Genomic DNA, 22,536 nt, shown 5'->3' with positions numbered 1-22,536 from the left:
TCTAGCTGCATGGTCCAAGTTTTTTACACTGTTATTCATGAGAGAATTGGTTCGCTAGATACTCAACTTCTCTGTAGCGGAAGCAAACCAGGACTTACCATTTTAAAGCTTGCATATGACTAAAATATTGGGCCCAAATATTTTATTTCCTTGCACACACTAAGATTTGAATAAAACTTTATAAAGATATAGTTAGTGACAGCCCAAAACCAATAAGATTATTTTTTTGTAGTTACTCTTTGTACACTAAATCACAAAAATCTCACATTCTGTACTAACACTCTTAGGCTCTTGGTATGTTAATATGAACTTTCAAAACAAAATTTTCAGGATGATGGCATTAGAGAGTTATTCTAAAAAAGAAGTTCTACCTTCATTCTTTTAATAATTACTACACCTCTCCTAACATTCAAAGTGTTTGCTTATTTATCATTAACAATTTGAATTTGGAAAGGAAGGGACAACAAAACTTTAAAGATACAGATTTAGAAATCTTATCTATGTAAAGATCAGTCAGAAATTGGAATAAAACTCTGATATTGTAGCACACATTGGTAGTTTCAAACAATTGTTATTTTCAGAATTTGAGGATATTTTACGACAAATGGTATGCATACCTCTGATACAAAGTTCATATGTATGTTGTTTTAATAATACATGTAAAATAATTTAATTGGTTCTGTTTTACTCTATTCTCCCTGGATGGATATACTGCTTCATGCCTACCAAGATCTATTTTTTCTATCTTCCATACAAACAAAATTATAACTGGGCTTATCTAGCTAGGGACAAAATTGCTGACCCCCACTTGCGGTTAAGTGTAGCCACATGGCCACATGACTGAGGTCCTGCCAATGAAATGTAATGCAAGAGAAGTACGTCACTTCTGACTCAGAGCTTAAGATACATTCTCTTTCCCATCAGTCAGAACCTGCAGTGACCCAGTTTTGACCATGCAGATGCCAACAGTGCCTCGGGATGTTAGCACAACATGGTGGGTAGAACATGAGGCCCTAAATGATCACAACTAGAAGGACGTCTGCCAACCTGGAACACTCACAGTACACTGTTATATAACAGAGGAGTGAATGTTTACCTTCTTTAAGAAAATGAATTAATGTCAGGTGTCTTTGTTTCAATAGATCAGCCTTTCCCTAATTAATATGCCCTGGGTTTGGTTTCAAATATTCTAGATAGTAGTATAGGTAGGGAGAACAGATTCTATTCTATTCTAAGCAGCAGGTTCTACAATTGCTCCCTTTTACACAAGGCACCAGGATAAAAAGCACCTGTTATTCTAAGTGTGAGACTCCTTCCAGGCAGCTTTGTCAGCTGATTAGGCAGTAGAACAATGTAGCCAGAAGTTACTGTCTACAGAAACTTGACCAAGGTCAACATAAGAAATAACAGACATGCTTCATTCCCAGAAGCTCTCTTAAATAAGAGAGCTAAAATTAACCATCTTAAAAATAACTCACATTCTTCCCCTCCTGACCTCATTCTTTGTCTCTGGCAGGAACCTGTGCAACCTCCCCCCAGATTTCTCCCAAAGTAAATCTAAGAGGCTCAGGAGCACCGTTTTCAACAACCCCAGATGCTGCCTTTCACATCAGAACCTAATTACTGTTTCCTACAAGTGCTTTTCCCCTATTATAATGTTATTACCATGGAGTTCAGGCCCCAATGCCTGGGCCGTTAGGAGATGGCCGTAAGTTTCAGCTTTTCTTGTGAGAATTGAACTCTTCTTGATTGAATTTGTACCATGTTCTTGGTTTAGCTTACTCTTGAGAACGAAAGAATGCAAAATATTCCATAGTCCTGCCTGCTTTGTCTCTGTGTTGTCTGTCTCATCTTAATGATCCAGTGACCTGTACCATATCTTAGGAACTGACTAAACTCTCAGAGTCTTTTTCAAATACTTAACTTTGATGCCTTCCTCCCATACAACAGTGTTTCCATTTTATTTTTTTCCTCTAATTGATACCTCTCTTACAACAACCTCTTTCTCTTTCTCTCAGATAATGAAAAGATATTTCTTCTTCCAATTTTTTATATCTCTGAATAAAATAGGATTCCTGATTAAGATGCTACTTTGTAACTCTTCCTATTAGAAGTCCCATTCCCCAGCAGGTCCTTTCTGACCACTTCTATGGTGACCTTATAGTCTGTCTGGGGCTCCAGAAATGGCTGCGGTATAACTAAAATAGTTTCTTCTTCCTTAGCACAGAGCATCCTACATTTCCCAGCCCCACTGTATTTTATAGGACCAAGTGACTAATTCTCACTATGTTATTAGAGGGAATCTCAGGGCCAAGACAGTTAAAAAGAAAGTATGCCTTCTCTGCAGTCTTTGTCTTTGCTCCTTGGCTGGCCAGATGGAAAGTGTCCAGGAGGAACTTAAGATCCTAGAGGAAAGCAGAGCCAGTAGACAGAAGGGGCCTGGGTCTCTGAAATATCACTCGCCAAACATCTAATTAGACTCATGGAGCAAGAAACAAACTTGTTATTTCAAGCCACCCAGATTTAGGAACTTGGAAGGGGGAGGAACATTGTTATTAATTATATCATAGCAGAGCCTATTCTAACACACCCAGCAAGTCATTTTTCCTCAGTTATACCCGAATATCCCCTAATCAAAACTTTAAAATCAAAGTATTTATGTAAAAATAGCTAAACCACACAACAAATTTTAAGCACTTTTTATGAAATATTTAACTTTAGTAATTTCTACTATTAATTTTTCTTGGTAGGTTGCTGTGCAGATTGTAACCACCAATATTTTCTCAGTAAAGAGAAGAGATTAGGATGTTTTCAATTCTTTAAGTAAATGTTTTAATTGAACTATAACATATGTACATATATATAGAAAAAAACAAAACTCCTAAGTATACAGCTTCCTGTTTTTTTTTTCACAAAGCAAACAACTGTATTACCAACCCCTGATAAAGATAAATTATCTCCCTTCAAATGTTAACTTCTGAAGACTAGTGTGCCTGTATCCAAACTTCACATAAATTGAATCACATAATATGCATTCCTATGTGATTGACTTCTTTTGCCCAATATTAGGTCTATGAGATTCATCTATGTTGTTGCATATACTTTTATTGCTATCTAGTATTCCATTTTAAGAATGCACCAAATCTAGGGGGCACCTGCCTGGTTCAGTCAGTTAAGTGACAAACTTTTATTTTTGGTTCAGGTCATGATCTCAGGGTGTTGAGATTGAATCCTGGGTCGGCTCCATGCTCAATGCAGAGTCTGCTTGATACTCTCCACCAGAGAGAGCCACCTGGACATGAGTCTCTTGTCGGTTACATATATTGCAAATATTTTCTCCCACTCTATGACTCACCTATTCACCCCCTTAATGGTACCTCTTGATAAGCAGAAGTTCTTTAACAATGTCAGTTTATCAATATTCTCCCTCTTGTTTAGTATCTAAGAAATCTTGACCTAGTCCAAGTTCATAAAGACATTCTCTTATGTTGTTTTCTAGGAGTGTTATTGCTTTGGTTTGCACAAGAACTGATTTTTGTGTATTGATTTTTAATATGGATATTCAATTGACCTGGCTCTCTTTACTGCAAAGAGTATGCTGTTCCCTACTGCTCTGCAGTGGCACCTTTGCTACATGCTCCATATGAGAGTATTTCTAAATTCTGTTCTGTTCTATTAGTCTATTTGCCCATCATTGTGACAATACTATACTGTTTCATTATCATTTTATGTCTTGGTATTCAGTAGTGAAAGTTTCCCAACTTTATTCTGTTTTAAGATTTTCCTTTTAGGGGAACCTGGCTGGCTCAATTGAGTATGTGACTCTTGATCTCAGGGTTGTGAGTTCAAGCCCCACATTGGGTGTAGAGATTTTTTTTTTTTTTTAAGACTTTTTGGGACGCCTAGGTGGTTCAGCAGTTGAGCGTCTGTCCTTGGCTCAGGGCATGATCCCGATGTCCTGGGATCACCTCCCGCATCCAGCTCCCTGCAAGGAGCCTGCTTCTCCCTCTACCTATGTCTCTACCTCTCTCTCTGTATCTCTCATGAATAAATGAATAAAATCTTTAAAAAATAAAAATAAATTAAAAATTTTTCCTTTTATATGTATTTCCATATAAATTTTAGAATAGACTAGTCAAATTCTACCAAAAAAAAAAAATCTGCTGGGAGTTTGATTGGCATTTGCATTGAATCCATAGATTAATATGGAGAGAACTGAAATCTTATAATACTGCTATTTTTTAAAGATTTTATTCATTTATTTATGAGACAGGCAGTCAGAGAGAGCACGAGCAGGGGGAGAGGCAAAGGGAGAGGGACAAGCAGACTCCCCACTGAGCAGAGAGGCTGACCCTGGGCTCCACCCCAGGACCCCAGGATCACAACCTAAGTCAAAGTCAGACGTTTACCTGACTGAGCTAGTGAGGCACCCCATAATATTGTTACTCTCAGATGATTTTCTGCTTATTTTTAAATGCTCTTTGTCTCATAAACTGAAATATAAACTCTGTGAGGGTAGAAGCTTTGTCTACTTTGTTTACTGCCATATCCCGGATCCTAGAAGAACACATGGCACACTGTAGGTTCTCAATAAATATTTTTTTGAAGTAGCTAATTAATGTTCTACTGAGAATGTCTTTGATATCCTCCTCTCTCCAATTTCTTGGTCAATTAAACTTATCCTTTAGATTTGAAATTATCTGCCATTTTCTCAAGGGAACCTTCTCTGATCCCCCAGTTACAGAAACTGTACTTCTTTCTTAGCACTTAACTACTTACTGTTATACAATAATACTAGTTACTATGCAATACTACATATTATTTTATATCAGTCTCCCATTTAGAGTGCAAACTCTGTGGGGACAAGGACCAAACATTTCATACTTACTTCTATTCCCCCAATACCTGGCCTGGACCAGCAACAAAATATTATTACGTTATTTTCTAAAAGAGGCTTAGGCAGTCTCTTCTGTTTCTTAAAAATAGAGTTATTCTATTGCCAACACTTTGCTACCCCAAAACCAAAAATCTCTCCAGATATTTTCTGCTGCTTCTATCTTCTGGATTACTTGGTGGACATTCTCCACCAGACTTTCTGGAGTTGGGGGGGGGCATCCTTCATGGCCCCCCATCCCAGACTGGCTGAATCAGAAGACTCCTAAATTGGAACTGGAAAAGCTGCATTGCTAACAAACTCTGCAAGTAACTTTTGCACTGATGAGTTTGGCGCCCACTTCCTTGGACCACATTCATGACATGACTGCTTTATCTCTTTGCGCTCCACAATTTGCTTCACGCTGCTCTGAGTCCAGCTACTCCTATCATCTCTGCCCATGCTGTGTTCTGCTTTTGCTCTCAAGGCCATATTTTCTCTTTGGCCCTCTGCCCTCCAAGGACTGCTGGAAGGCCACCCTGGCTGCCTAATTAAGAACCTCATTAATCTCATCTTTATCTTTCTGGTCATGCTGACCACCCCAGCAAGGGCCACACACTGTCACAGCTCTCTGATCCAACTTCAGAGACAGTGAAAAGGAAATAGCCCAATATTTAGGGAATTTTGAATCAGGAAATCAAAAGTTGCTGTCTGTGTGATATTGAAAATATCATTTAACTTTTCTCTTCAGGTATAATAATAATACTGCTATCCCACCTCAGATATGTGAAAATCAAATGACATGATGTATCATGTCAGAACTTTGTGAACTATAAATGAATATATACACATTAACTATAATTGATAACCTCAATCATCCAATTCTTTTTTTTTAATATTTTATTTTTAAGTAATCTCCACACCCAATGTGGGGCTCAAATTCACAACCTCAAGATCAAGAATCTCACACTGCACCAACTGAGCCAGTCAGGTGGTCTACAATCATCTCCCTCTTTGCAAAATAGGGGGTACTATTTATACTACCCAGTGTTTAATGGGAACGCACATCCTTCCTAGTGCTATTTCATTCCTTCTAAGAAATAAACCAACTGGCTAACTATTGTTTTGTCTGACTTCAAAATATCACATACATTGTACTTCTGGCTGTGTGGTAAAATCTTTTAACATTTTTGAACTTTTTTGTGCAAATCTTGTAACATAATACACAAGGAACTTCTTAACTAACCCTGCCTACTTCCCTAGCTGTATATTGTCTACTTTTCCTCTTCTTTCCTCCTCCTGTTTTAAAAATAAACTTTTAGGGATGCCTGGGTGGCTCAGAGGTTGAGCGTCTGTCTTCAGGTTGGGTCCCGCAGTCCCAGGATCCAGTCTCACATCGGGCTCCCTGCATGGAACCTGCTTCTCCCTCTGCCTCTGTCTCTGCCTTTCTCTCTCTCTCTCTCTCTGTCTCTGTCTCTGTCTCTCATGAATAAATAAAAATCTTAAAAAAATAAACTTTTAGTTTTACAATATTTTTAGATTTACAGAATAATTGCAAAGATAGTAGTATAGTGGGTTCCCACATACTCTGATCCCAGTAAAAACTTATTCTCTTACTTACTGGCATTTTACATTAGTATGGTACTGTTGTCAGTGTTCACAAATCAATATTGATACATTATTTTTTTAAAGATTTATTTATTTATTTGAGAGAGAGAGAGAGATTGTGTGTGTAGGCAGGAGGAGGGGCAGAGGGAGAGGAAGAGAATCTCAAGTAGATTCCCTACTGAGTAGTGAGCCCACCTCAGGGCTTGATATCACAACCCTGAGATCATGACCTAAGCCAAAATCAAGAGTTGCTGCTTAACCAATTGAGCCACCCAGGTGGCCTGATACATTATTATCAACTGAGGCCCATTCTTTATTTAGATATCCTGTTTTTACCAATTCTCTGTCCCAGCATCTCACTCAGGGTACCACATTACATTTGGTTACCCTCTCTCTTGTTCTTATCTTTCCCTTTCTTTTCCTTTTCCTTCCTTCTTTGCTTATTTATTTGTTTGTTTCTTCTCTGTTCTAAACACTGTACATATAAATAAGCATGGCTTTTTCTTAAATCTATTCAGAAAAACTGAAAAAGAAAATTTAACTAATCAATTAAGATAATTAAGATCTATGTTAAGAAGAACACAAACAGTAGACCATCAGAAGCCACACTTAACAGATTCCACATAATAAGTAATTCCATCTGATTTTTTTAAAGATTATTCTTGGTGGGAGTTAAAGTTGTAGCAGAAACATCTGTTAAGGAAGCTACTGTAACAGTCCAGGTTGGAGATGATAGTGGCTTGGATTGAGCTGGAACAGTAGAGACAGAATTAGAAATGTTAACTATATTCCAGAGAAATTTTTGAGGTAAGAACTAGGAGACTTGTTGATACATGTAGATGTGGAGGATGAGGACAAAATGGAATCAATCACCAACCTCTTACTATAGATCTTCTATACTCTAGCCATACCCATCACCTATTCTTCACACTCGCCTTGAGAGCTAAGGTCCCAAACTCTTACATTTACTAAATCCTCTGGCTAAATGCCCCTTGTTCTCCCAATTGTTGGTAAATAATTTCTCCTTGATATTCTTTCTTCTTTAATATTCTTCACCACTTCTGGGAAGCTTCCCCTGCAATGCCTCCCACGATTCTACCTTCTTGAGTTAAGGGGCTTTCCTTTCCTTCTCTTCCCCTAGCAGCCTGCACATACTTCTATGCTAGCTTGTACCACCCCATATTGTACTTACATATTTGCTTACATATCTGTCCCTTGGAGGAATTGTGTCATTTCATAGTATAGTACCTGGCACAGAGAGGAGTAAATGAATTGATTGACTCTCTACTATAATTTCACAGAAACAGAAAAAATAATATTACTTATAGTTTTCATATAAGAAAACCATTATCAAAGCAATGACTAAAAAAAAAAAAAAAGCAATGACTAGTCAATCTAAAATATAACAAATGTCATCTACCTTGTACTTCAAACTTTCGATCTTTTGGAAGCACATTCCTTTTTAAAACTTGCAATCTGGATGTCTCTTTTATTCTAGAATATATTTCATAGACCTCTTTATTGGGAGACATCTGTAGAAGAGTCACATTATTTGTAAAGTTTCAGCCAACATTTCTTAATTCTATTACTCTTGGTTTCACAGAAGAACTCTGGCCTCCATTTCTAAAGTTAAGAATCACTCATGTAAGTCAAAGAACTAAAACTCCAAACTTTGATTCATTGAAAATTTATTATGAACATTACTAAGAGTGTGAATGTGCATGTATGTGTTTCAATTCCTTTTCTTTTAGATTACTGTCTTCTGTTTCATTTCAGTGAAATGAGAGTATGGTTATGTAGCTTATTTAATTAGCTTGATTTATAAATTTAATCAGCATGATTATAAGGATCTTTTCCTTCTCATAAACATATTAGCCTTCTATTTATTTGCATATTAGAAACATGTTCACAATTTTGTCATACTTTTGTAAGTAATAGACACTGCATTTCCTAAAATCAAGAGCAACTTTCAACAAGTATGCTTTGTTCAACTTATATATAGATTCCTTTCTCTTTTTTTTTTGTATATATTTTTATTTTTTTATTTTTTTTTTGTATATATTTTTATATTGGAGTTCAATTTGCCAACATATAGCATAACACCTAGTGCTCATCCCGTCAAGTGCCCCCTTCAGTGCCCATATATAGATTCCTTTCAAGAGTTTTCTCAGGGAAAAAAAATTCTGTTAGTCCTATTTTCTTGTCTAATGCAGCATACTATAGTTTAAAATACTCAGAAGGCCTGGAGTTAAGGTTATACAACTGCAGCTATTTTTTAAAGCTTTTAGACATCACTGTCTTAAAAATACTAGCTAATTCCCTGTGAAAAGGTGCTCTAGAAGTCTTAACTCCAGCGTGGGAATCAGAAAATTGTGGCTTATTACCATACCATAAAGACTCAAAGTTGGTCGCTGAATTTATGTAAACTATAAATATTTAGCTATTTATTCTGATAATGTTTGGAATACTCTTTTTTATATTTACTTGTTAGTTTCAGTCAATAATACCACTGACAACATTTAAATTCCTAGAAGGTAAGATCCGATTCTGTTGAACATAACTCTATTTTGTATTTTAGATATTGATATGTACACATCTGGATGCTTCTAAAGTAATATTTGATGATAATATGGCTGTTTTCTTCTGGGACAATACTTCTTTCTCCAAAACTATCAAATACAGTCAGAGGGGCATATTCAATTGAAAGTTTTCTTTTAAGGGTGCTTGGTTTAGCATGTGATTCTTGATTTCGGCTCAGGTCATGGTCTCGTGAGATGGAGCCCCATGTCAGGCTCCATGCCCAGCAGCAAGTTTGCTTGAGCTTCTCCCTTTCCCTACCATCTCTCTCTCTCTCTCTCTCTCTCTCTCTCTCTCTCTCCCTCTCTCTCCTTCTCTCGAATAAATAAATATTTTTTTAAAAAGCTATTTTTAAAATAATCTTTCACTATTAAAGAATTCTGACCTCTGACTCTGTTTTATTTTTGACTCTTACCTATGGAGGAGTCCTATCTCTCTAAAAATGAATATCTTGTTTTCATTAGATAAACATTTAGCTGTAGTCTGAACTCCTCTTGAGGTAAAGTTTCCCTGTTGCCACCATCTCCAGAACTTAAATAGGAAGTCTTTTATTGTATTCCATACTAGCCCTCTTCATATTTTACTAAATCAACTATGTCTAAGCCAATTCAATCAAAATGCTCTTGAGCTTCTATTAAAGATTTTCAAGGCAGGATAACTCACATCTCTAGTGATAACAGTTAGTATGCAAAGGAGAAAGAGGAGAAAAAAGGGGAGTGGAGTGGAGGGAGAGATCTTTACAAGACCATTGAAAACAATGACTGTTCTTATTAAACCATTTTCCCAATTTCATCAGGATTTGAGCAGGTAAGAATAGCAGAATACCAGGATATGATTCAATGGTCACTTGTGTTTCCTTAATGCCATATCATGCCCAGATTCCATGTCCCTTAGAAACTGGGCTTTTGCTAAAACATGAACAATAGCCAAATCATTTTCCCTTTTCCCTAAACACAACTGAGAGCCCCAAATCTGATTTATTTTCACCCTAAAGGTGAAATTGCTTAGAAATAATCCAGAACAACTTCATCAACATGAATGGAAATATTTTGGTTACCAATACCTAGAAACATGCAATTAAGGCTGTGAGGTAGAGACTTGTTATCCAGTATCCATTCTCCCCTCCTCCACTTTGCATTGAAATTTTTGAATTTTAGCTGCTCATGATAAAAGCTACGTTTCCCCCCGTCTGACAGGCAGCTAGGTATAGTCACACTACTGACTTCTGGCCTATGGAATTGGAGTAGTAATAAACAAACCCCTTTGTTTATTTGTTTATGCCCTCCATACACTTTTATGCCAACTGGAATGCAGAAGTGATACTTACACTATGTAATTTGAGACAATATGTACATGAGAAATACCTTGTGGCAATAGGACAGAAGTCTGGATTTCTGGACAACCTCATAGAGCAAAACTACCCTTCTAGCCCTAGAACACCAATGGCAAGACTGTTTCATTAGAATAAATGAAGAAACAAATGTCTGCCTTGGTTAAGCCATTGTTGATTTGGTTCTCGATCTAGGCGCTGAACCTATCTATCATCTAATACTACTGGTATGCCAATGAGTTAGATAGAAGATTAACTACAATATCCTAAGACTAAAAAAGTAAAAATGATGTTCAAAATGACGCAAAGGAACTCAAATGTAATTAAAAAATTACATCATAGGTGAAATGCTGAAATTTAAATTTAAATATTTTTAAAAGCCTGGTATATCATTTGAAGATTGAAGACAGAATACTGAAATTGGTAAAAGTTTGAAAAATAGCAAAGAATATTCGAAAGGTTAGCAAACATGTCAGAAGAAATCAAAACAATCATATCACAGATAAAAGGCTACATTTTAGTTTTAAACAAGGAACAATCAGTATTTTGAATTGGTAACAGTTTGCAGAAAGATTTGACATCCCTTTTGCTCAAAACAGTGGAAAGGAAATGAGGATGTCTGGAAAAGATTATTAGTATGAACTGTATGTTTAATATCTCAACTAATATTCATTATTTCACCAATAAAATAGTATACGGGAAGTATTAGGGAAGGATCAATAAAATTGACTCAACTACCTTAAAATGGTAAAAGATGGGTAAAAGACGAGAAATGACAGGATCAAACACATAATAAATCTGACTACTGATTTCTAGAAATAAATCAAGTTCAAAAATTCTGTTTGAAAAATTGGTGAGAGAATCCTATTGATAAAATGGAAATGTCATAGAAAAGGTGTGCCTGGGTGGTTCAGTCTGCCTGCCTTCAACTCCGGTCATGATCCTGGGGTCCTTGATTGAGCCCCACTTTTGGCTCCATGCAACTCCATGCCCAGGGGGGTGTCTGCTTATCCTGCTCTCTGCCCCTCCTCCACCCCAACCCCTCAGCGCTCTTTCTCAAATAAATAAATAAAACCTTAAAAAAAGTCATAGAAAAAGTTTGCAAAGGAATCGGTATATTCTGATTTTTTAAATTTGTATTATTGATATGGGAGAAAGAAGATGAAAGTAAGGTGCAAATACAGATAAGAATGAGGGGCACTGAAAGTCAGTAACGGTATGAATTATAATTTCAGCTTCACATGAACTTTGCCCTTGATTGGGAATGTGAGCAAAACTGAGCAGATTTCTTACAATTTATTTTTGTTCAGCACATAGCAGGTTTTCAAGATCAATAGTTTCCAAGCTTTTTCAAAAAGTGATACTAATCTGTTTTCAAAGATAATCTCGTATAAAAGCCCAACATACTTCGCAAGCAGTAAACAGAGTCGCTCTGCCTAAGGCTAAAGCAGAAGCAATTGCCAGACCCAGGACTCCAGCCGCCTAGACTGCTTGGCTTTTCTGTATGTCTCTTCTCATGAGCTAGAGGATTATTCAAAGGTAGGGGGATTCCTTGGAGTCTTAGAGGTTCCATGAAAACTCATTTAAATGCTATATTTATATTCTTACCAGTTTGCTGCCCTGATCAGTGACACCATTCACATCTAATTGCCTGGATAGCAAATACTGGTTTCCTCATGGGAGGAAATTGTAATTTCTTTTAACCAATATTTAGTACCCTTCATTTTAGTAAAAATATCAAGTTAAGTTGGTCCTGTTTTTTCCATGGTAGGTGAGTTAACAGCTAGGCATTATTTATTACCCTTTTCTGAATGCAGATATAGAATCTCTGCCCACCATTTGAGAGACACTGTTCAATAGTAACAAATATTTGGTCAGGTTCTGAATAAGAAATTGTTTAAAACTTTTTGGTTCTGGTTTTTAAGAGGGGGAAAATTTTTGGACACCTTCCTAACTTTTAGGACTTTTTACAAAGATCTCTCTCTTTCTCTCACCCACTTTTAAAAAGTGATTGACAATCTCTTAGAAGTTCTGAGTCATGCTATATATTCAACTACTCATTCTGAGCCATCACTGATGTCTTGGGTCCTGTGCTCTGAAGACCCATTTGAAGATGAAACTGAACACTGAGTTCCGAGCTTCCTGCTACCTCTGGCCAGACCCAGAGCCACAGCGTATATTATACTATAAGACTTACCAGTGATGGAGGAAAGAATACAATACCTTTCCAAAAATATGCTTATTAATTCCTGGTAGAAGACAATAACTTCTTTAAATATGAAAAGTATATATATCTTTTTTTGTAATTTTTATAATCTGAAATTAATATGAAATCTTATCGTCATTAAGGAAAAAAAGAATAAATATAATTCCAATGCCAAATAATAGAAAAGAAAAACATACCACATCATATCAACCAACTAAATGTTTTATAACAATGTATTGGTAAATTACTATCATTATTTAGTATAATGAAGAATTCTCTAATAACACTTGTTTATTCAATCCAAAATTAAAAACCACCAAAATTGACATTAATGCTGCAAAACGTTGTTTTGTTTTGTTTTGTTTCATTTTGCCTGGCCATACTATACTGTGATGCTCACTGGAAATAGAATTTCAAGGGTTAAGAGAAATAAATAGGGTCCAAAGTTTTCTGTGATTCCATAGCCCTTTAATCATAGTGCTCCTGGAATAGAAGAAGAGTGGGGATAGACTTGAACAGCTTCAGGGAACTAGCTACTTTGGAACACTAAACCATAGTCCCCGAGCAAATTCCATTTTAACAATAGCCACAGAGTCCTTTCTAAAGTATTGCCTCATCTTTAATATTTTAAACCCAACGCCTTAAGTGATATACTGGTTATTTTCCTCTCTCTAGATGATTCTTGCTTTGATGAGTTACTTTATGTCTCAGGGTTTCAGCACATGGTCTGCTGGGTATGGCAAAAACATTTCACATTTGCCTGCTGAGATTTCTGTATACTTCTGACAAGCTGTTGGATTTAGGGGTAAAGCAGATTTTCTCTGAATGTGCTTCTTTGTTCTATCTTGGGTTTTAAAATAATTTTCTTATAAATCCTCAACCTTTTTTTCTTATTGAAAGTGAATGAAAAATAAGCAGAAACCTTATTATAGCTTAGTTTTGGCCTAAGCAGTACAATAGAAAAGCTTTGAAAATCCATAATCCTTGTGACTGAAAAGTTCATAGTTTTTGGTTTCTTACAAATTAAAGTTAAATAGACTCAGCTATGTTGTGGAAAAAGTATAACTTAAAATCGTGTTTTCTAAGGTTTGAGCATAGTAGGTGCTTACCAGATTTGCATTAATTACTTTCTTTTGAGGCCATCAGGAGGTTCTTCCTTCTTCTACCCACAGAACCATTATTTTTTTTCCACAGAATTATTATGCCAAAGTCATCCTTGAAACTCTTGCAGAACTGAAATAACCCTGCTTAATGAGCGTCTGATATCTTTACTTACTATACTATGAAATTGGACTTTCAAACTCATCATTGTATTTCTTTTAGGGAGAGGGGCAGAGGGGAGCATGGGGTGTGACTAGGAACACAGGCTTTGACATTATCTAGACCTGTGTTGGACTAGAGCTCACCCAGATAAATCACTGCACTTCTCTGGGCCTCTGTCTCCTCACCTACAAAATGGAACAAATAATACCCACTCTAAAAATGTCAGTGAGGAAATAAAATTATGTATGTAGAGTAGAACTTGTTTCAATGACTTGCAATATGAAAGCTCAGTAACTGAGCATTGTTATTGTTGCCATTAGTATCCAGTGTCTGAAGTGTCATAGGAGAAAAACAAAAGACTTAAGTGTTAATGTATTTATAAATGTATGTCTTCTGTAAGCATGCTAAGCACTTTATACATATGATATGAAGAACATGCAAACCTGTCATTTTCTAGAGAATATACTGAAGCATTAGATTTCAACATTAAATTATCAAAAATAATTTATTGTATATTCACGTGTTTATGGAACCAGGACTAGCCCTGGGAGGGGAAATGAAAAAAAAAAAAAATCCTGAGGCTTTATATAATATCTATTCAGTCCTTCTAAGGTTCTAGGTTAAACAATAGTTTAATTTTTCCTCTGGCTTTTAAATTTTACCCTGTAATACATTTTGCTGTCACCACAGGTAATAAGTTATCCATTGGAAAGAGCGAAATGAAGGTCATATCACACTTTTTAATACTATTTTAATGATATTCTATAAATTTGATAATTAAATGAAATGAATCAGCCTAACAACACTAAAAAATCAGAGTAAAGCAAAGTTAAAAAAAAAATCTTCCTAAGATACACATTTCAATGATAAACACTATCTCCACTTACCCTTATAATATTATCTAGAAATTTTAATATACTGACTCTTGGCTACTTCTTTCGTACTTGTAATGAAACTTACTCCATCCCAAATCATTTTTCTTAGAAAAGACTTAATCTTCACGTCTTCCCTTTTACTTGTACCATTCTGCAGCTGCCTTGCTTTTAACTTTTGCCATGTTTTCTCTAGAGCTCTTTGTCTAACACCAACCCAGCTTATCATTGCTTAAAATCTCCCTTAATTTTCTCCCTCACTTAGATAGGCTGGCTTAATTCAATCCTTCCTGATTTTTTCCTTGCAGGACACACAGCAGAAAATAACTGTAGTATTTAAAATTTTTGTCATAACAAGTAAGAAATTACAACTTAATTATTAATATAAGGTTAAATGTATCATCTTGCTATTTGTTTTCTATGTTTCCATTTATTTTTTTTTTTGTTCCTTTTATCCTCCTCTTCTGCCTTCTTTTGTATTTACTGAACATGGTCTATTATTATAATTTATCTCTCTCTTTTTTTTTTTTAGCTTATTAGCTGTCTTTTGTCTTCTTATTTTTAGGGTTGCTTTAGGGTTTATAGTGTATTAACATGTCACAGTCTGCCTTCAAGCAATATTTTGGCATTTCACATATAGTATAAGAAATTTAGGATATATTTCCACCTCTCCCTTCATAGCCTTTGTGCTTTTGCTGCCATCATTTTACTGCTACTTATTTTATAGTCACCATAACATATTATTATGTTTGTATAACAATAATCTCTTAAAGAGATAAAACAATAGGGAAAAAAACATGTATTTTCCAGGAGAGATATCATTTCTGCCTGCTGTACATTCTTATGTGCCGATCCATATTTCCCAGTCGTATCATTGTCCTTTTGCCTGAAAAACTTCCTTTAATTAGCATTTTTGCAGTGAAGGTCTGCTGGTGATGAATTCTTCCAGCTTTGGTATGTCTAAAAATTATTTATTTTGCCTTTGTTTTTGAAAGATATTTTCACTGGGTATAGAATTCTGGACCATAGTCTTTTTCTCATTTAAAGATGTTGCTCCAGCATGTTCTCTTTTGTACTGTTTCCAGTGAGAAATCTGCTATAATTTTTGTTTCTTTGGACCTAAATATCTTTTTTATTTCTCCTTTGGCTCCTTTTTTTGATTTTTCTTTTCATCACTGGGGTTAAGCAGTTTGAATATGATGCTCCTCTGTGTAACTTTCTTTTTCTTGCACTTTGGCTTTATTGAGCTTCTTCACTCTGTTGGTTTATATTTTTCATCAAATTTGAAAATTTCTTGGCTGTTGTTTCTTCAAATATTTTTTCTGTTTCTCATTCTCTTCTCCTTCAGAGATTTCAATTACATGAATATTAGACTGCTTGATTGACTCATTTTTAAAAATTCTCTTTTCTCTTTGTTCCATTTAGGATGGTTTCTATTACTATCTTTGAGTTCACTAATTTTTTCTTCTGCAATGCCTGCCTAATCTTCTGTAAGTCCATCCAGTATAATTTTATTTTACATATTCTTTCATCTCTAGAAGTTAGAGTTGGGTCTTTTTTGCATCTGCAATGTCTCTATTTCACTTTTTGGTGATGTGGAATACAATTAAAACAATTGTTCTAGTGTCTTTGTCTCCTAATTGTAATTTTGTCAGGTCTGGGTCAGTTTCAATTGGTTACTTTTCTCCCTATTATAGGTTATATCTTCCTGCTTCTTTATATAGCTAGCAATAATGGATTGGGAGTATTGTAAATTTTAACTTTTTGGATGTTAGATATTTTTGTACTTCCATAATATTGTTCTAGGACACAGGCTAAGTTACTTGGAAACAATTTAATCTTTTTTGTGTCCTGCTTATAAGATTGGTAGACAGAAGCAGAGTAGCCCTGAGTTTAGGGCTAATTATGAGCCACTATTGAGGCAAATAGCTTTTATATACTTTACTCTCTAGTCCCCTTTAAGCCTTGAGGATTTCCTGTCTGATTGGTAGGACATGGGTATTATTCCTAACCCTGTTACTTTGAATCCATTTGGGTGATTCTTCCCAGGCCTAAGGCACATGCTTCCTAGCCAAAGGTAAAATTTTCTCCTTTCGTGGCTGTGCTTATGAGTACACAACTGACTTCTTGAGAAGACCCTCTGTAGGTCTCTGGGGTTCTCTATGTTATCTGTCTTCTCTTTAATACTCTTTCCTGTGAACTCTAGCTGCCTTGGGTTCTACCTACCTTCTCAACTCAGAAATTCCTCCATAATCCATCTGAGTTCCCCCCTTCCTGTGCTGTCACCTGGAAATTCTCTGAGTATACTGTACATACCAAGCCATTAATGGATCAATAATAATAATTATTATAACTATAATTATAATAACTTTTGAAGTTAGCAACCTTATGAACTTAAAAACTTAGAGAGACTAGGGTGCTCATGATATACAAAAAGACTGGAATTTTGTTCTCCAAGTGGGCATCTGCCAAGGCAGTAGTCTTTTTTTTTTTTTTTTTTCTTTTTTTTTTTGGCAGTAGTCTTTTTGATTGTACATGATCCTGCATGGGCAGGAAAAAAATAATTTGAGGGGTATAGAGAAAAAGGGGTTTGGGGAAGTAGGCATAGCAATAATGCATGAGTTACCCATAGATAACACATATATCAGGAGAGTAGGACTTTAACTATCTTTCTTTTTTTTTTTTAAGATTTTACTCATCTATTCATGAGACACACACACACACACACACACACACAGAGGCAGAGACATAAGCAGAGGGAGAAGTAGACTTCCTGCAGTGAGCCCAGTTCAGAACTCGATCCCAGGACCCAGGATCACACCCTAAGCCCAAGGCAGACACTCAACTACTGAGACATCCAGGCATCCCGGGACTTTAACCATCTTACTTGTACCCCAGCTAGATGGGAATACTGCTGGTTGAAGTGACCCCAGAAGCAAGAGGCAATGGTGTACACCATTCTCAAGGGTGTCAAGAAAGTAGTTCCTCTGAAGGATACCACAAGGGCCCCTACTGGAACCAGCCGATGGATATCTGTCAGACAGAGGGCACAAATGCCCAGTCAACATTAACTAGAGAAGCAGTGATGTACCACAATCTTAGTAATGGGTTCAACTAAATAAAAAGACTGATGGCCTTTATCACTTCTCTGTGCCCTCAAGCCCAAAAGAGCTTGAAAAGGGAGAAGAAAGGAAGAGTAGTAAAAAGGAAGTCCTATCCCCCTGTCCTTGTCCCCTGAGGCACAATCAAGCCAAGGGTGATTGGAGGGAGATAAGAATACAGTTTTTAACTGAAGTTTAACTGTATTTACCTAAATCTGTTGAGAGAGCAATGATTAGAGAAAAAAACACTTCATGTTTATTTCCCAATGACTGCAAACTGCTAGATAAATTGGTTACATTTTTACCCCCAGCACAAAAGAACTATTTGCTAACTAATCAATTAATAAACCCTGGTTATTTGGAATTGTAATTTTTAGATGATATAAGTAAATAATGCAAATAAAAATGTCAGGACTAAATCTTAGCCATTAGGCAGCCACCTGGATGCTCCACCATTTATTTTGATCAAAGGAACTCAATCATATGAAACTGATTCTTGAATATAAAAGCAATTATTTAAAAATTTTCTTTCTACTATCAAATTGAATATTACTTTTGTGTTGTTTTCAATATTTGTTATGAATTTCTCCCTTTCTCTACATTAGGAAAAACAAGATGGCTTTACAAAATCTTGTCTGGGGCTAAGGTGATATCTGTGTGATAGTTCTTTGCTGTAAAAAGACAAGTGACCCACCCAAAATAACCCCCACCCTCATTTAGCATCAAATGTTAACCCTAGTGAATTTACACTGTCCTGTGTGATAGGTAGTCTCCTTACCACTAGATGGCCTGATCCTCTCAAAAAAAGAATAAGAGCAATTTAATATTGGAGATTCTGACACTAATTGCCTTGTAAGGAAAGAGAACTAAGTTCAAGTGTATGAGACTGACATATTTTTATTTTAATAAATAAGCTTTAGTTGACTTTTCTTGATATTATTTAAAAGATTATTCCAACTTCTACTAATATATTTTAATTAATAACTCTCCATTTCATCTTTTTCCCATGCCATTTTTTTCCTATTGCCATTTAAAATTCTCGGAATATCTTGCTATGGTAATCATTAGGAATAAACTAATTCCCATTATCACACATTTTTTTCCAAACCACATAATTATAGTTTCATCATCAGAAAGATGATGTCTTTCATTTGTCTTTGAAGCATTTCATGGGGGGGGGGGGGGGTGTGTGGCTGGGGGGAGGAAGGAAGCTTCACAGTTATAAAAAATAAAAAGTCCATTGCTCTTCCATAAAAATCCTTTGGAGTTAATAAAGCATTAAAATTCTTTAATAAATAAATACTTAAGATATAATTTTATCTCCTTTTACATTCATAGAACTTGCAATTATTCGGGGCTGAGCATTAAGTCTGTAGCTAATTTGAAGACCTCAAATCCCTGTTCCCCTCTTAGGTGCAAGTTGCCTTTAGGTTATTTCCCTGCTCATTAGTACCTCGACCACAGGATGGACAAGGAAAACAAAAGCTCTGCTCTTTTCGAAATGCACTCCTGGAATATAAATGACTGGGGCTGCAATAACTCATGTCCTTTATTTAGAAAGGAAATAGATAGAAAAGAATTAAAGATGAGATGTGTCAGGCACAGCTTTCTGTACCAAGCCCCACAGGCATAGCAAGGCTGAGACAAGTCCAGCTTTTAAAAGGTAGGAATATAAGATCTCTTGTTCAGGTTCTTGGAATTTTCCTCCATTCATATTTGTGAGCATGATTAAAAATACCTCACCTTTGGTGCTTTCCATGACCATGCCATTTTGTAAGCCCAGAAAGGTGGCACCACCTGGCACCACACAGACAATATACATGTTTCTATGAAAACCCCACTTTATTGTATATTCATGTGCAGATCGAGTATTTCTTAGCTTTGCTGAGACTCCAGAAATTGAGTCCTGAAGGGATGCCAACGTTAGAGCTAAGACAGATGACCAAAATCAGGGTTCTAATCCCTGGGGATAGTAATGCCCTGGGGATACTTTACCATGGAAAGTTAAGGCTACCATGGCTGCATTCAAATAGTAAAGTTCAGACTTACTGAAATATTTCCAATTAATCTATGAACCACAAAATATGTAAGATAATAGCAATTGCTTTCCAGAGTTATTAGAGGATGTTATTATTATTAGATGATTACAAATGTGAATAATGTACTTAACACAAAACCTAGTATATTAATAGATGCTCAAAAAACAATTGCTATTGTCATTAAATTAAATATAATAAAATATAGTCAGTATGACAATAATCTTCATTATGCAGTCATTTATAGTACCTACCAACAAATTTATATTATTATTAGATAATTTAGAAAGTATCTCAGAACCAGGCAGTATCTGAGGGTCCTTGGCTCCCACATCCAGCCAGTTACCATTACCCACTACAGCTCTGAATGCACCCAACAGTCCTATATAAGCTAGCATGAAATGGCCCCATACAAAGCCCCTTAGAATTTATTCAAAACTTATCTGCCCTCTCTTGACCTTCTGTGTCTTTTTAGGTCCCTTTCATATCTTGATTCCACACCTTCCATTATCCCCATGACTTTGGTCATTTACCCTAGCTCTAACCTTGGCATCCCTTCAGGACACAACTTCTGGAATCTAAGCAAAGATAAGAAATACCCAATCTGCCACTTTCACCCCTGTGGGAGGCTGATGGCTGAGGAAATTCTGGCAATTCGACTTTACTGATTCTGATGAAAGTAGCAGACATATTTCAAACTAGCTTCTGCAAAAGAATTTATTGGTAATGATTCTGACTCCCAATTCCAGTGTGGAAGTGGGGAGTCCCCACACCACCTAGCAGTTCCCTCATAGCAACTGGGTGGTCCTACCATTCAATTCATTTCTGACACTATCCACCTGAAGATAGCCTCAGATCCTACAGGTTAAGGGGTCAGTCCGACAGGACTATCCCCCTCCACCACCCTTCAGAGGCCAGTCACAAGCCCTGATTATCACTTGTGCTTCTGAACAACTGGCTGTAGATTGGAGGGTCTAATGCCCCACTTTTCTTGGTTTCAATTAATTTGTTAGAATGGCTCACAGAACTAGGAGAAACAGTTGACTTACTAGATCATCTGTTGTAGTGTGAAACTGAGTAACTCTTTTAAGATGGAGTCAGAAGGCCAGAAGGGGGAGCTCTCATGCCCCATCACTTGTGATCAGTTGCAGGCTCAAACAGGGAGGAGAGTACTTTGCATTCCCAACACGGAAAAGGCTACTTTGCTGCTCCATCTGGAAGAGGAAATAAATTCTCCTTGTTTGTCTATAAGCTCAGCCTATAAGAAAATGGTACAACTCGGTCAGTGAGGAAACTGTTACCACCCTGAACTCTCACTTTCCCACAACAGACTTTCAAAGCAGCTTCTCCTAATTTCTTCCTTTTCTCTGCAAAGTAACATTCCTCACTTTGATTATTGGACTTGACAATGGTTTGACAGAGCTTGTGTGTCAGAATTGAAATTCCTCTGCTCTTCCTAAATAAACCCTTTTGCTGGTAAGAATAGCTTTTTACTTATAAGTTCAACATTATGAAAGGACTTCAGGATATAATTTAGAAGAGCCAGATGGCTGAGATATATAGGACAAAGTATAACAGGGGGCACAGAACTTCCATGACCTCTCTGAGGGCACCATTCTCTCTGAATCTCCACATGTTCACCAACCTGGGAGCTCTCTGAAACCTATTCTTTTGAGTTTTATGGAGGCTTCATTTCATAGACATGACTGATTAAATCAGTGGCCATTGGGGCCTGATTCAATCACTAGCCCCAACGCCTCCTTGTAGGTGGGAGGAGGAGGAAATGAAAGTTCTAACCCTCTAATCACATTGTTAGTTCTCCTGGCAACCAGGCCCCATCCTTAGGTGGGTTCCAAAAGTGCTGCCCTCAATGTATTTATTTTTATGTAGGCAACAGAGTTTTCAAATGAATACCATCTTTGTTCATGGGAAGATTTCAAACTTACCAGATGTCTCAATGCAAATTGCAAATTCCCAGGAAAGGATATGATTGGCCCAGTTAAGGTCAAGTGTCCACCTTGGTGCCATCAGCTATGGACAAGAAACAGACTCGTAATGCAAATATAGCAATCCAAGGTCCACTTTTATGTTCTCAGAAAAGAGATGTGTCATCAGATACCCTGAATGGTGTCTTCTACATGGTATATTTCCCATTTCCCCCTTATTTTCCATTATCATTGCCACCGTTCCTGCACGTTCAAGATAGTAGACCTGCCCATTCACTGATCCCCAATACTTTCCTATTCTATCTTTTCCACCTCTGACTTCTTTCATTTACTTTCACCTCTCTTGTTTTAACTTCTTGGTTCATACCTCAGTTTTTATTTCTGCTCCTGGTCTGTTCCTGATTTTGTGTCCCATGACCACTTACTTGGCACATTGAACTTCAACTTTTCTTTATGATTTGTAACTTGACTTAATTCTTTTGACCCAGAAAATCCACTGACTTCTTCAGATGAAGAGTCCTGTTATGATCCAGAACGCCACTCCCTGGTCCTTTGCCCATTTCAGCAATGGTCCCATGATGTAAGGGAGAAAGAGAACACAAGCCTATTACCACTTCTAAATGAATATAATATTCCTAGAACATTCCTTTGATCATATCATTCCTTGCCTCAAAAGTTCTTCCATGATTATTTAGCCTGATAGTCAAAAGTCTTTCAGAGTTCG

The 22,536-nt window shown here is 36.5% G+C and overlaps 1 protein-coding gene across 10 annotated transcripts in view; it reads right to left on the bottom strand.

The window, feature by feature from the left end:
* The window catches only part of HFM1 (helicase for meiosis 1), a 149,441-nt gene extending 127,151 nt beyond the window's left edge, over window positions 1-22,290 (bottom strand). For 9 of the 10 annotated variants that reach the window (XR_005361261.1, XR_005361260.1, XR_005361262.1 and 6 more), the window contains exons 1-2: window positions 21,512-21,639; window positions 20,916-21,124 (exon numbers count right to left, since the gene is read on the bottom strand). The gene's annotated coding sequence lies outside the window, so the exon portion shown is untranslated. Of the gene's footprint in view, window positions 1-20,915; window positions 21,125-21,511; window positions 21,640-21,812; window positions 21,898-22,237 lie in introns of those variants that run through there. The other variant, XM_038541399.1, reaches the window with a different exon arrangement.
* Window positions 22,291-22,536: the final 246 nt, after the last annotated feature.

This window comes from Canis lupus, chromosome 6 (genome assembly GCF_011100685.1).
Source record: "Canis lupus familiaris isolate Mischka breed German Shepherd chromosome 6, alternate assembly UU_Cfam_GSD_1.0, whole genome shotgun sequence".
NCBI lineage: Eukaryota > Metazoa > Chordata > Mammalia > Carnivora > Canidae > Canis > Canis lupus.
Note: the sequence above shows the minus strand (reverse complement) of the source record. Positions and strands in the feature narration are given on the sequence as shown.